Source organism: Arachis hypogaea, chromosome 10, assembly GCF_003086295.3.
Source record: "Arachis hypogaea cultivar Tifrunner chromosome 10, arahy.Tifrunner.gnm2.J5K5, whole genome shotgun sequence".
NCBI classification, from domain to species: Eukaryota; Viridiplantae; Streptophyta; class Magnoliopsida; order Fabales; family Fabaceae; genus Arachis; species Arachis hypogaea.
Window position 1 is genome coordinate 32,537,868 of NC_092045.1, and position 11,847 is coordinate 32,549,714.

The 11,847-nt window shown below is 36.4% G+C and overlaps 1 non-coding gene across 1 annotated transcript; it reads left to right on the forward strand.

Moving 5' to 3' along the window:
• The first annotated feature begins 2,854 nt into the window (after positions 1-2,854).
• LOC112719108 (small nucleolar RNA R71) lies at positions 2,855-2,962 on the forward strand. Its single transcript, XR_003161424.1, has one exon. It is a non-coding gene; the product is annotated as a small nucleolar RNA R71 (small nucleolar RNA).
• The last annotated feature ends 8,885 nt before the right edge of the window (positions 2,963-11,847 follow it).

The following is an 11,847-nucleotide window of genomic DNA, read 5'->3' on the forward strand; positions in this document are numbered from 1 at the left end:
CTAGACTCAAACAAGAAACATAAAAATATTTTTGATTTTAAGATTTTATAAATTTTTTTTGTGCTTTTTCGAAAATTGAGTGGAAAAGAAAAACAAGGGTTCAAAATTCTTAATGAGAATTCTAGGAATCATTGCAATGCTAGTCTAAGACTCCGTTCCAGGAATTAGACATGGCTTCACAGCCAGCCAAGCTTTCAGTGAAAGCACCGGTCCAAAATACTAGACATGGCCAATGGCCAGCCAAGCTTTAGCAGATCATTGCTCACAACAGAAAAATTGATAGAAATCAACAAGCTCTTGTGATGATAAGTTAAAACCTCGGTCCAAAAGATTAGACATGGCTTCATAGCCAGCCTTACTTCAACAAATCATTATGAAACTCTAGAATCCATTCTTAAAAACTCTGAAGAATAAAATAGAAATATTTTTTTGTATTTTTGAAAAATTTTCGAAAAGTAAAAAGCTTAAACATAAAATAAAATTACCTAATCTAAGTAACAAGATGAACCGTCAGTTGTCCAAACTCAAACAATCCCCGGCAACGGCGCCAAAAACTTGGTGCACGAAATTGGTATCATCAATGGCGCCAAAAACTTGGTGCACTCAATTGCAATCTCAACTCTTTATCACAACTTCGCACAACTAACCAGCAAGTGCACTAGGTCGTCCAAGTAATAAACCTTACGCGAGTAAGGGTCGATCCCACGGAGATTGTTGGTATGAAGCAAGCTATGGTCATCTTGTAAATCTCAGTCAGGCGGATTCAAATGGTTATGGAGGATTAATGATTAAAAGATGAATAAAACATAAAATAAAGATAGAGATACTTATGTAATTCATTGGTGAGAATTTCAGATAAGCGTATGGAGATGCTTTGTTCCTTCCGTCTCTCTGCTTTCCTACTGTCTTCATCCAATCCTTCTTACTCCTTTCCATGGCAAGCTGTATGTTGGGCATCACCATTGTCAATGGCTACAGTCCCATCCTCTCAGTGAAAATGTTCAACGTGCTCTGTCACAGCACGGCTATTTATCTGTCGGTTCTCGATCATGTCGGAATAGAATCTAGTGATTCTTTTGCGTCTGTCACTAATGCCCCACAATCGCGAGTTTGAAGCTCGTCACAGTCATTCAATCCCTGCATCCTACTCAGAATACCACAGACAAGGTTTAGACCTTCCGGATTCACAAGAATGGCCGCCAATAGATTCTAGCTTATACCACGAAGATTCTGATTAAGGAATCCAAGAGATACACACTCAAGCCTTGTTTGCATGTAGAACGGAAGTGGTTGTCAGGCACGCGTTCATAAGTGAGAATGATGATGAGCGTCACATAATCATCACATTCATCATGTTCTTGGGTGCGAATGAATATCTTAGAACAAGAATAAGATGAATTGAATGGAAAATAGTAGTAATTGCATTGATACTCGAGGTACAGCAGAGCTCCACACCTTAATCTATGGTGTGTAGAAACTCCACCGTTGAAAATACATAAGAACAAGGTCTAGGAATGGCCGAATGGCCAGCCTCCCAAAGAGGGTTCAATCATAAAAACATGATCAAAAGATGATCCGAAGATTGAAAGATTCCCCCGAATACAATAGCAAAAGGTCCTATTTATAGAGAACTAGTAGCCTAGGGTTTACAGAAATGAGTAAATGACGTAAAAATCCATTTCCGGGCCCACTTGGTGTGTGCTTGGGCTGAGCATTGAAGCTTCCATGTGTAGAGACGTTTCTTGGAGATAAACGCCAGCTTTTGTGCCAGTTTGGGCGTTTAACTCCCACTTTTGTGCCAGTTCCGGCGTTTAACGCCGGAAATTCTGAAGCTGACTTGAAACGCCTGTTTGGGCCATCAAATCTCGGGCAAAGTATAGACTATTATATAGTTTTGGAAAGCCCTGGATGTCTACTTTCTAACACAATTAAGAGCGCGCCAATTGGGTTTTTGTAGCTCCAGAAAATCCACTTCGAGTGCAGGGAGGTCAGAATCCAACAGCATCTGCAGCCCTTTTCAGCCTCTGAATCAGATTTTTGCTCAGGTCCCTCAATTTCAGCCATAAAATACCTAAAATCATAGAAAAATACAAAAACTCATAGTAAAGTTTAGAAAAGTGAATTTTAAATAAAAACTAATAAAAATATAATAAAAACTAACTAAAACATACTAAAAGCATACTAAAAACAATGCCAAAAAGCGTATAAATTATCTGCTCATCAACCTTGTTTCACTCATGAAACTTAAAGTGGCCTTAGATAGATCAGAGACTATGTTTGCTAAGCTAGAGGTACTCTGCTCAGAATTTTCTATCTGTTGCTGAGAAGATGATGGAAAAGTCTTGCTATTGCTGAGCCTATTTCTTCCACCATTATTAAAGCCTTGTTGAGGCTTTTGTTGATCCTTCCATGAGAAATTTCGATGATTTCTCCATGATGAATTATAAGTGTTTCCATAAGGTTCACCCATATAATTCACCTTTGCTATTACAGGGTTCTCAGGATCATAAGCTTCTTCTTCAGAAGATGCATCTTTAGTACTGTTGGATGCATTTTGCCATCCATTCAGACTTTGAGAAATCATGTTGACTTGCTGAGTCAACATTTTATTCTGAGCCAATATGGAATTCAGAGCATCAATTTCAAGAACTCCTTTCTTTTGAGGCGTCCCATTATTCACAGAATTCCTCTCAGAAGTGTACATGAATTGATTATTTGCAACCATGTCAATAAGTTCTTGAGCTTCTGCAGGCGTTTTCTTTAGGTGAATGAATCCACCTGCAGAATGGTCCAGTGAAATCTTAGAGAACTCAGATAGACCATAATAGAATATATCCAGAATGGTCCATTCTGAAAGCATGTCAGAAGGACAACTTTTGGTCATCTGCTTGTATCTTTCCCAAGCTTCACAGAGGGATTCACCATCTTTTTGTTTGAAGATCTGAACATCCACTCTAAGCTTGCTCAGCTTTTGAGGATGAAAGAACTTAGCCAAGAAGGCCGTGACCAGCTTATCCCAGGAGTCCAGGCTATCCTTAGGTTATGAGTCCAATCATGTTCTAGCTCTGTCCCTTACAGCAAAAGGGAAAAGCATGAGCCTGTAGACTTCAGGATCTACTCCATTGGTCTTAACAGTCTCACAGATCTATAAGAATTCAGTTAAAAACTGATAGGGATCTTCTGATGGAAGTCCATGAAACTTGCAGTTTTGTTGCATTAGAGCAACTAGTTGAGGTTTCAGCTCAAAATTGTTTGTTCCAATGGTAGGGATTGAGATGCTTCTTCCATCAAACTTGGAAGTAGGTGTAGTATAATCACCAAGCATCCTCCTTGCGCCTCCACCATTGTTATTGGGTTCGGCCATGTCTCTCTCTTTTTCGAGATTCTCTGTAAGGTTTTCTCTAGATTGTTGTGCTTTAGCTTCTCTTAGCTTCTTCTTCAGAGTCCTTTCAGGTTCCAGATCTGCTTCAACAAGAATGTTCTTATCCCTGCTCCTGCTTATATGAAAAGGAAGAGAACAGAAAAAGAAGAGGAATCCTCTATGTCATAGTATAGAGATTCCTTTATGTGAGTAGAAGAATAAGAGAATAAAAGAAGGAAAAGGTAAGAATCCAAACACAAGGGGGAATAGTGAGTTCGAATTCTTGAGTAGAAGAGAGGTGTTAGTAGATAAAATAAATAAATAGAAGAAGATGAGAGAGAGGAGTTTTCAAAAAAATTTTTTGAAAACAGGTTAGTGATTTTCAAAAATTAAGAGAAGAAATAAAATTAAAATTAAAATTTGAAACAATTAGTTAATTAAGAAAATTTTTGAAAAAGAGGGAAGTAATTTTTGAAAATTAGAAAGAGAAAAGTAGTTAGGTGGTTTTGAAAAAGATAAGAAATAAAAAAAAGTCAATTAGTTGGTTGAAAAAGATTTGAAAATCAATTTTGAAAAGATAAGAAGTCAGAAAAGATATTTTGAAATCAAATTTTTGAAAAAGATATAATTTTGAAAAAAATATGACAATGATATGATTGAAATTTATTTTGAAAAAAAAAAGATTTGATTTTTAAAGTTAAAATTGATTACTTAACTAATAAGAAACTAAAAGATATGATTCTAAAATTTAAAGATTGAATATTTCTTAACAAGAAAGTAACAAACTTCAAATTTTTGAATCAATCACATTAATTGTTAGTAAAGTTTTCGAAAATTATGAAATGAAATTAAGAAAAAGATTTTGAAAAACAATTTTAAAATTTTCGAAAAATAAGAAGAAAAAATGAAAAATATTTGATTTTTGAAAAAGTTTTGAAAAGATAAGATTTTTAAAATTGAAATCTTGACTTGACTAACAAGAAACAACTTATTTTTAAAATTTTTTGACTAAGTCAACCCAAAGATTTCGAATTTTTGAGAGAAATAAGGGAAAGATTTTTTTTATTTTTGAATTTTTAATGATGAGAGAGAAAAACACAAAATGACTCACAACATAAAAATTATGAATCAAAACACATGATGCATGCAAGAACACTATGAATGTCAAGATGAACACCAAGAACACTTTGAATGTCAAGATGAACATCAAGACTTATTTTTGAAAAATTTTCAAGAAAAGAAAACATGCAAGACACCAAAATTTTCATGTTTAGACACTATGAATGCAAAAATGCATATGAGAAACAACAAAAGACACAACAAGAAAATATCAAGATCAAACAAGAAGACTTGTCAAGAACAACTTGAAGATCATGAAGAACATATGCATGAATTTTTGAAAAATGCAAAAGTTTTAAAAACATGCAATTGACACCAACTTAAAAATTGATACTAGAGTCAAACAAGAAACACAAAATGTTTTTGATTTTTATGATTTTATTAATTTTTTTGTATTTTTATTTATTTATTTTTTTGAAAATAATTTTTAGAAAAACGAAAACAAAGAAAAATATTTTTTGAAAGATTTTTGAAAACTTTTTGAAAATAAAATTACCTAATCTGAGCAACAAGATAAACCGTCAGTTGTCCAAACTCGAACAATCCCCGGTAACGGCACCAAAAATTTGGTGCGCGAAATTGTGATCATCAACAATGGCGCCAAAAACTTGGTAGCGCTCTCAAACGTGAATCACACTTTGTCACAACTTCGCACAACTAACCAGCAAGTGCACTGGGTCGTCCAAGTAATACCTTACGTGAGTAAGGGTCGATCCCACAGAGATTGTTGGTATGAAACAAGCTATGGTCATCTTGTAAATCTCAGTCAGGCAGATTATAAAAGTTATGATGGTTTTCGAAAATTAATAATAAATAAAGCATAAAATAAAGATAGAGATACTTATGTAAATCATTGGTGGGGATTTTAGATAAGTGTATGAAGATGCTGTGTTCCTTCTGAATCTTTGCTTTCCTACTGCTTTTATCCAATCCTTCTTACTCCTTTCCATGGCAAGCTGTATGTAGGGCATCACCGTTGTCAATGGCTACTTCCCATCCTCTTAGTGAAAATGGTCCAAATGCTCTGTCACAGCACGACTAATCATCTGTCGGTTCTCGATCATGTCGGAATAGAATCCATTGATTCTTTTGCGTCTGTCACCACGCCTAACAATTGTGAGTTTGAAGTTCGTCACAGTCATTCAATCCTTGAATCCTACTTGGAATACCACAGACAAGGTTTAGACTTTCCAGATTCTCAAGAGTGGCCGCCAAAGGGTTCTAGCTTATACCACGAAGATTCTGATCAAGGAATCCAAGAGATGTGCGCTCGGTCTAAGGTAGAACGGAAGTGATTGTCAAGCATGCGTTCATAAGGACGGATGATGATGAGTGTCACGAATCATCACATCCATCAGGTTAAAGGGCAGCGGATATCTTAGAATAAGAATAAGCATGAATTGAATAGAAGATAGTAGTACTTTGCATTAAAACTCGAGGTACAACAGAGCTCTACACCTTAATCTATGGTGTGTAGAAACTCCACCGTTGAAAATACATAAGTGATCCAGGTTCAGGCATGGCCGAATGGCCAGCCTCCAATGTCTAAGAACTAAACGTCCAAAGATGATAATACAATAGTAAAAAGTCCTATTTATACTAGACTAGTTACTAGGGTTTACAGAAAGAAATCTAAATGCAAAAATCCACTTCCGGGGCCCACTTTGGTGTATGATTGGACTGAGCTTGAGCTTTACACGTGCAGAGGCTTCTTTTGGAGTTAAACGCCAAGTTGTAACGTGTTTTTGGTATTTAACTCTGGTTTGTGACGTGTTTCTGGCGTTTTACTCCAGAATGCATCATGGAACTGGCGTTGAACGCCAGTTTGCGTCATCTAAACTTGAATAAAGTATGAACTATTATATATTGATGGAAAGATCTGGATGTCTACTTTCCAACGCCATTGAGAGCGTGCCATTTGGAGTTTTCTAGCTCCAGAAAATTTATTTTGAGTGCAGGGAGGTCAGAATCCAACAGCATCAGCAGTCCTTTGTCAGCCTCCTATCAGACTTTTGCTCAGGTCCCTCAATTTCAGCCAGAAAATACCTGAAATCATAGAAAAACACACAAACTCATAGTAAAGTCCAGAAATATGAATTTAGCATAAAAACTAATGAAAACATCCCTAAAAGTAGCTAGATCCTACTAAAAACTACCTAAAAACAATGCCAAAAAGCGTATAAATTATGCGCTCATCATTTGTCCTCCTCTATCAAGAATTTTTTGTTTAGCTTGTAAATATTTTGAATACAGTAAATATTATGGCTTGTAAAATCATTAGCATGTTCATATTATCTATATAAAGGTATGTATGCATAAGCTATGACCATGGTCAAATTAAACATACCAAAGCTAGTTCCCTCAATGATTATAGAGCTATTTCCATCCTTTTCAAAATGTTCAAAGGCACACCGTGCATGTTGCTCCCACTGGTCAAGTAATAACAGCAAAACTCATCAAAATCTATCCTCCTATATTGTAATGCATTAAGCTGCAACCCAAATTCATTTTAATCAGCGAGCACTATTGGTGCAAATGCTATTCATATAATTTATGGAAGCATTGGTACAATTAAATCATAGAACTTACTGATCCAAGGAAGTCAGGAATGTGTGACTCCTTCATAGCATCTATTTTTCATAGTATTGAAAGCTCCTCTACTGATGACTTCTTTATAATATTACAAATGCAAAAAGAATTATTAGCTTAGCGAATGATGCGTGAGCATCTTTTCTATCTTTTCCTAGTGAATTTGCATCTAATTTGTTGAGTTTGATCAAGAATTAATTATATTTTAGCCACTATGGATGCTATTTTGGGTTTTGTGCAATACTATTTATTTTAGGTAGTATTCAGCTAGATTTGATGGAGTTTCTGCAGCACAAGAATCAACGGAGATGGCTGCAAGGAGCGACGCGCACGCATGCCTGACGCGTGCGCGTAATTTGGAGCTTTCCATGGCGACGTGTGCGCGTGACCGACGCGTCCGCGTGACTTGCGAAAAAGACCATCGACGCGTACGCGTGACTGACGCGTACGTGTGACATGCACCACGAGCAGAAAACGCAGAAAACGCTGGGGGGTGATTTCTGGGCCCCATTTTAGCACCCAAGTTAGGCGCAGATCCAGTGAAGCCAAGTGGTCCCCACGTTACAAGACGCGGAGTAGTTAGTTAATTCTTATTTAAATTCAAATTTAAATTTGAAAATAGAAAAAGATATTATCTTAATTTTAAATATTAGATTTTAAATTAATTATGATTAGTTATAAAAAGGAGAGACTTCTCTTCTATTAGAGGTCCAATTAGGGGGATTCCATTAGGGAATTCTATACAAATTTACATTCCACATTCCATGAGCAACTAATCCTCCATTGTTAAGGTTAGGAGCTCTGTCTATTTGTATGGATTGATTTTATTGCTCTTTCTATTTTAATTCATGTATGGATTTATAATTTAAGAATTGTTTTCGCTCTTCATCTTATGAATTTGGGTGGAACGGAAGTATGACCCATGATCTAGTTGAGTTCTTATAAAACTTGGAAAAGCTCTTTACTTAAACAACAGCTTGAAAACATATTATCCTGAATTTCTAATTGTTTGTATTTAACAGGATACGTGACATATAATCCCCTTATTTTTGGATAATTAGGATTCTTGTGGAATATAAACTGGAACTTGATTATCACCCTCTAATTGGAATTAATTGACCAAGGAATTGGCAATTGATAAATTTTAGAGGAGACTAGGAAGGTATAAAGAATTAGGGTCTAGTCACATATAGTTAGCCATGAATTAAATCTTGCATGATTAAAATAATTAGTAAGAAAAATCAATCCGGAAAATAGATAACTCTAAAGCCTTAACTGCTTTCTCCATATTTTATTCCCAACTCATTGCTGCTTGCTTTCTGAAATTCTTAATTTACTGTTTAATGCTCTTTGAATACCAAAACACTCTTTTCTGCTTGCCTAACTAAGCCAATCACTCAATCATTGTTGCTTGATCCATCAATCCTCGTGGGATCGACCCTTACTCACGTAAGGTATTACTTGGTACGACCCGGTGCACTTGCTGGTTAGTCTGTGGTTGTAAAACACCGCACCAAGTTTTTGGCGCCGTTGCCGGGGATTGACTGTGATTGACAACTACTGGTTGTTTGATTTCTTAGATTAGGAGTTTTTACTTTAATTTCATTTAACTTATTTCCTTAAATTTTCAAAAAAATATTTTGATTTATTTGATTTAAATTTTTTTCTCTTAATTTTTGAAATTAAGTTTCGTGTCCCCGTAGTAATTTTTCTCTAAAAAAATATTTTTTTTTAAAATCCTAGTATCTTTCTTTGTTTAATTTTTGAATTTATAGTTCACTTCTTTTCATTTATTTTCGAATTTTTTTATTATTTTTTTTATTATTCCTTTTCAAAAAAAAATTATGTTTTGTCTTCTTTGCTTTCCTATTTACCACATGGTGCGTTTAATTCTTTTTGGTGTTTTGTGCTGAGGAAAAATAATGGAGAGAGATCACATAGGTTACTACTTACACCCGAGTAGTGATTCATATTATTGTGGACGGGGGAACTGCCCATATTTTGGTTGGCAAAGTCAAAACCAAAGAAACTTCAGTGCTCCATGTTCCAACTATCAAGAACCACCATCTCCATATCCATACCAAGAACCACCATCTCACTATTCATATCAAGAACCATCATCTTTCTACCCATATCAAGAGCCACCATCTCCCTATTCATACCAAGAGCCATCTTCTTTTTACACTTATCAAGAACCATCATCTCCTTCTTATTCATATCAAGAGCCATTATCTCCTTATTCATCTTAAATACCATCAGATCTTGAGCTTCTCATGAAAGAATTGTTATATGATATAAAGACGAGTGTCAAAAATGTAGAGAAACATGTGCAGTCAATTATTAAGTCACAGGAAGAGGAGCAAGCAAATTCCTTCCCAAGAGATATAATGCAAGATCCTATAGAAGAAAGTGAGGAAATCAATCAAAGGAGTTTATACTCCAGTGAACTAGAGAACTTTCCATCCTCACACATGGAAGAAAAGGAAGATGCAAAAACAAAGGAGGAAGATGCACCCACAAAGGAGGAAGATGCACAACCTCCCATGCCCTTGGTAAGCAATGAAGAAGAGATTAAATTAGAAGAAAGCTACCAAGAGAAAGAGGTTGAAATTGAGGAAGCTTGCAAAGAGGTAGAAGAATTCAAAGAACACAAGGGAGTAGAGCTTGCAAGACCTCTTCCAAAGTCATCACCATCCAAATCAACATTCAAGTGGGTAAAATTCCTATCCTTAACCTTTACTTTCCCACTTGAATATGGGCTACTGGAGACAGATGGTCAACTTAGAGCTCTTTGTGGCATTAAGAGTAAGAAGAAGATGGTTAGTGGCAAGAAATGTCAAGCAAGGTTCAATATGGTTGCATGCTCCAAATTGAAGTGCAAGGATTGGTGTAGAGCTCACTTGAATGGGTCTAGAAGGTTAATTGGATGTCTCTGTGAGAATTCAGATTGCTTGCCACTCGGTGGGAACAATGGTGATCCACAAGAAGACGGGTGTAAAAGAAAGGTTTGGGACCCTGGAATTCATTTCCACAATCAACACTCTTGGGGCCTTGCCACTTGCTTCAACTTGCTCGAAGGTGTTATGCGCCTAGCTTGGGATCCCGGTGGCCATTGGAATTATAAACATTGGTGGAGATTCCTGGATCAGTACAAGCACAAGCCACCATGGCAAGGAGCTCACCACATGTCCAACTTAAGGACTTTAACTAAAAGTGCTTGGTGGGAGACAACCCACCATGGTATGATCGTTCCTTTTCATTCTTAGTTATTTTTCGTAGTAGTAGTTTTGTTATTTATTTGATATTCATTGAGTTCTTACTAATTTTCTGATCATGCAGCTATTTTAGAACAGGAACCGGAAAAAAAAAGAGAGAAGAGGAGCACATGACGCGCAAGCGTCGCTGACGCGTACGCGTCATATGCATGTGCGTAAAAAATAAAATTTGATAGAGAGTTGCATGGGAGTGGTGCAAGAATGATGCCTCTAGCACAAACAAACCCATGCATACGCGTACCCCATGCGTGTGCGTCGTTTGTGATTTTCACCGTTCACGCGTGTGCGTCAGCGACGCGTACGCGTGACCTGAAAAATCGACGTAAAAGTGTGTTTGGGTAGAGAGTTATGCTGGCTTGGGGAAGGAAGTGTGCTAGACGCACAAAATTGACCATGCGTACGCGTCCCTAACCCGTGCGCGTCAGTTGAAAAAATGGCCATCCACGCGTGCGCATGCATGACGCGCACGCATCGTATGAAATTGTTGGTTCCCAAGCCACACGATGCGTGTGTGCAGCTAGATTCGTGCAAATCGCACAAAACCAAGGGGACGCGTGCCTGACGCGTACACATCATTAAGAAAATTCTGCAACCCACGCGTACGCGTGCTGCACGCGTACGTGTCGCCTGCGCCGCACAACCACACTAGTTCGCCACCCAGTTTTAATTTACTTCCCCCCTCTTCCAATCCTAATTCTCTCTTGTTCTTTTATCCTTTTCTTTTTCTTTCATCATAATATTTTTCTCTTTCTATTTTCAGTTCTTCTTTGCTTGAGGACAAGCAAATCTTTAAGTTTGGTGTTGACGCTTTGCTTAAAAGCTTTTTGTTTATTCCTATGGCACCAAAAGGGAGGTGAATCATCTTCACTGAGGAGCACAACCTGAAGAATAAAGTGACCGCTAGGATAACTAAGGTGGTTGAGTTCCTTTCATTTTTTATTCCTTCCCGCTTTTTCTATTTTATGTTCCGGCTTTCTACTATTTTGCTTTGTTTGTTGTATGATCCTTTATTAGTTAGAATCCTAGGTCTAGTTTTGTTTTCTCTTAATTTTTTAATTCTGAAAAAATGTCTCATGTATTACTCACTAAGCTTGAATTCAAATAAAAAAAATATACAACAGTGATGTATTGCATGAGAAATTGAGTTAATTTTAAGAGTAGTCTTATTTACTTAAATGTGGTGGTATTTTTTGTAATTCTGAATGCATGACATGAACAATGCATATTTTTTATAGTGAAGTTTATGAATGTTAAAATTGTTGGCTCTTGAAAGAATAATGAAAAAAAGAGAAATGTTATTGATAATCTGAAAAATTATAAAATTGATTCTTGAACCAAGAAAAGGTAGTGAAAAACACAAAGCTTGCGAAAAAAATAAAATAAAATAAAAAATAAAGAGAAAGAAAAAAAAAGAAAAAGCAAGCAGAAAAAGCCAAAAACCCTTTAAACTAAAAGGCAAAGGGTAAAAATGATCCAAGACTTTGAGCATTAATGGATAAGAGG